We start from the raw sequence: 3,483 nt of genomic DNA, 5'->3' as shown, positions 1-3,483 counted from the left end.
TATGTTAGGCCTACCATTCCAGGGACTGGAATTTTGGACCGAGTGAGGAGAAATTTCACTCAATATCGGATAATAGGGTAGGGGAATGTGTCTGGGTGGGTTAGTCTTTGGAGGGTCGGTGTGGACTTGTTGGGCCGAAGGGCCTGTTTCCTTATTCTGTAGGGATTCTATGATTTTATGATGTGACGGACCCTTTTATTCCCCCCTCTCTAACTTCTGCCAGGCAGCCAAGTCTCTATCCATGCTTCCGACACCATGGGCCATTATCTTACCCAGCAGCCTCCTGTGCAGCACCTTGTCAAAGGCCTTCTTTGAAGTCCAGGTAGATAACATCCACTGGCTCTCCTTGGTCTAACCTGCTCATTGTTTCCTCAAAGAACTCTAGCAGATTTGTCAGGCATGATCTCCCCTTGATGAAACTGTGTCCTATTTTGCCACTTTTGCAAGTGCTCAGAAATCGCATCCTTCCCAACGGATTCCACGATCGAGGTTAGGCTAATCGGTCTGCAATTTTCCTGTTCAGTCCCTTTTTGAACAGGGGTGTCACGTTAGCAATCCCCCAGTCCTCTGGGACCCTCCTGATTCAAACGATTCCTGAAAGATCACCACTATGGGCCTGTTTCCACACTGTAATCTAATCTAATCTAATCTAAATCCAGAATTGTCTGTTCCCTCATGGGCTCCACCCCAAGCAGCTCCAAATAGACATTCCACAAATTCCGTTTTTTTGCCAACTACTGCTACCTGATTTTCCCAGTCCACCTGCATACTGAAATCCCCCCCATGACCACTGTAACTTTGCCTTTCCTACACATCTTTTCTATCTCCTGGTGTACCTTGCACCCCAGCTCCTGACTACTGTTTGGAGGCCTGTATGTAACTCCAACTATGTTTTTTTTGTTACCTTTGTGGTCCCTCAACTCTCCCCGCAGAGACTCTACACCATCTGACCCTACTTGGATTCTTACTATTGAGTTAATTCCATTCCTTGCTAACAATGGCAGCACGGTGGCTCAGTGGTTAGCACTGCTGCCTCACAGCGCCAGGGGCCTGGCTTCAATTCCCAGCCTCGGGCGACTGTCTGTGTGGAGTTTGCACAATCTCCCCCTGTCTGTGTGGGTTCGATCCGGTTTCCTCCCCCAGTCACAAAGATGTGCAGGTCAGGTGAATTGGCCGTGCCCCATAGCGTTGGGGGCATTCGTCAGGGGAGAATGGGTCTGGCTGGGTTACTCTTCGGAGGGTCGGGTTGGGCCGAAGGGCCTGTTTCCGTACTGTAAGCAATCTAACCTAAAGGCAGCCCCACTCCCTCTGCCCAGCAGCCTATCTTTTCAGTAGGATGTATATCCTTGAAGTTTCAGCTCCCAATCCTGATCCTTTTGCAACCCCGTTTCTGTGATGCCCATCACATCGTACCTGACGATTTCAATCTGCTTGTTTACCTTATTCCTTACACTGCGGGGATTCAGGTATAGCACCCTCAGTTCTGTATTAACTGCCCCTCTTCTCACTGTCATTTTGTTTGTCCAGTGTGTTTAATTGTTAACCCTTTCCATTCACCCCGTCCTATTTGTGTCTGCGTTGGCGATTTTAATTTTACTTCCTTCTCTAATTTGGTTTGTTAATTCCCCCGGTAACTGAACCCTTTCACCCCCCCCCCCCCCCCTCCATTTAGTGTAAAGCACTGTCTACAGCCCTAGTTGCGCGATTTGCTCGGACTCTGGTTCAGATGCAAGATGTCAGCGCGACATCGAGGGCGACTGCAGGAGGCAGAGCTGGGCTGAGAAATAGCAGACGGAGTTCAACCTGGATAAACGCGAAATGATGCGTTTTGGAAGGTCGAATATAGGATTAAAGACAGGATTCTTGGCAGTGTGGAGGAGCAGAGGGATCTGAGCGTGCAAGTACATAGATCCCTCAAAGTTGCCACCCAACTGGATAGGGTTGTTAAGAAAGCAAATGGTGTTTTGGCTTTCATTAACAAGGGGGAATCGAGCTGAAGAGCCGCGAGGTTTTGCTGCAGCTCTATAAGTCCCTGGTGAGACCACACTTGGAGTATTGTGTCCAGTTCTGGTCGCCCTACTATAGGAAAGATACAGAGGCTTTGGAGAGGGTACAAAGAAGGTTTACCAGGATGCTGCCTGGACTGGAGGGTGTGCCTTAGGAAGAAAGGTTGAATAAGCTCGGAATTTTCTCTCTGGAGAGAAGGAGGAAGAGAGGAGACCTGATCGAGGTGTACAAGATAATGAGAGGAACATATAGAGTCAATAGCCAGAGACCTTTCCCCAGGGCAGGACTGACTGGTACGAGGAGTCATAGTTTGAAGGTATCAGGAGGAAGGTATAAAGGAGACGTCAGAGGTAGGTTCTTTACTCAGAGAGTTGTGAATACATGGGATGTGTTGCCAGCGGTGGTGGTGGAAGCAGAGTCATTGGGGACATTTAAGGGACTGCTGGACATGCACATGGATAGCAGTGAGTTGAGGGGTGCGTATGTTAGGTTATTATATTTTACATTAGGATTAAATCTCAGCAAAACATCATGGGCCAAAGGGCCTGTTCTGGGCTGTACTTTTCTACGTTCGATTAGATGGTGCTGGAAAAGCGCAGCGGGTCAGGCAGCATCCGAGGAGCAGGAACGTCGACGTTTCGGGGGGAAAGCCTCATTCCTGATGAAGGGCTTTTGGCCGAAACGTCGATTCTCCTGCCCCTCGGATGCTGCCCCATTGAAACAAGTGCCTTCTTTGCAGTACTGGTGCCAATGTGCCACGAATTCAAACCCATTTCCTCCCACGCCAACCTTGAGTTGCGATAGTCTCTCACGCTGACTCCTTGACTGCAGCCTTTGAATCTTTGAGGGCAACGCTGCCTTTAAATAAGGGTGAAAATCTGAGAACAAAAACTGAACCAACCCCTGAATGTAGCCTCACTGCACACAAGAGTCATCTATCACAAGCAGAACCTGCGCAAGTGGTGCCTTCCCTGCTGCCTCATAGCACCAGAGACCCGGGTTCAATTCCCGCCTCAGGCGGCTGACTGTGTGGAGATTGCACATTCTCCCCGTGTCTGCGTGGGTTTTCCTCCCACAGTCCATAGATGCGCAGGTTAGGGTGGATTGGCCATGCTAAATTGCTAGGTGCATTAGTCAGAGGGAAATGGGTATGGGTGGGTTACTCTTTGGAGGGCCGGGGTGGACTGGTTGGGGCCTGGTTCCACACTGTAGGGAATTTAATCTTAAAAAAAAAAAATCGATTGGCCGTTGTTCGGCCCATCTAACCATACTGGCCTGTAGTTGAAGGCTTTCCCCCTTGCAATTTACCACCCGTTGCTCCCGATGTGGTCTCCTCTACATTGGGGAGACTGGGCGCCTCCTAGCAGAGCGCTTTAGGGAACATCTCCGGGACACCCGCACCAATCAACCAAACCGCCCCGTGGCCCAACATTTCAACTCCCCCTCCCACTCTGCCGAGGACATGGAGGTCCTGGG

This window comes from Chiloscyllium plagiosum, unplaced genomic scaffold, assembly GCF_004010195.1.
Source record: "Chiloscyllium plagiosum isolate BGI_BamShark_2017 unplaced genomic scaffold, ASM401019v2 scaf_10011, whole genome shotgun sequence".
NCBI classification, from domain to species: Eukaryota; Metazoa; Chordata; class Chondrichthyes; order Orectolobiformes; family Hemiscylliidae; genus Chiloscyllium; species Chiloscyllium plagiosum.
Note: the sequence above shows the minus strand (reverse complement) of the source record.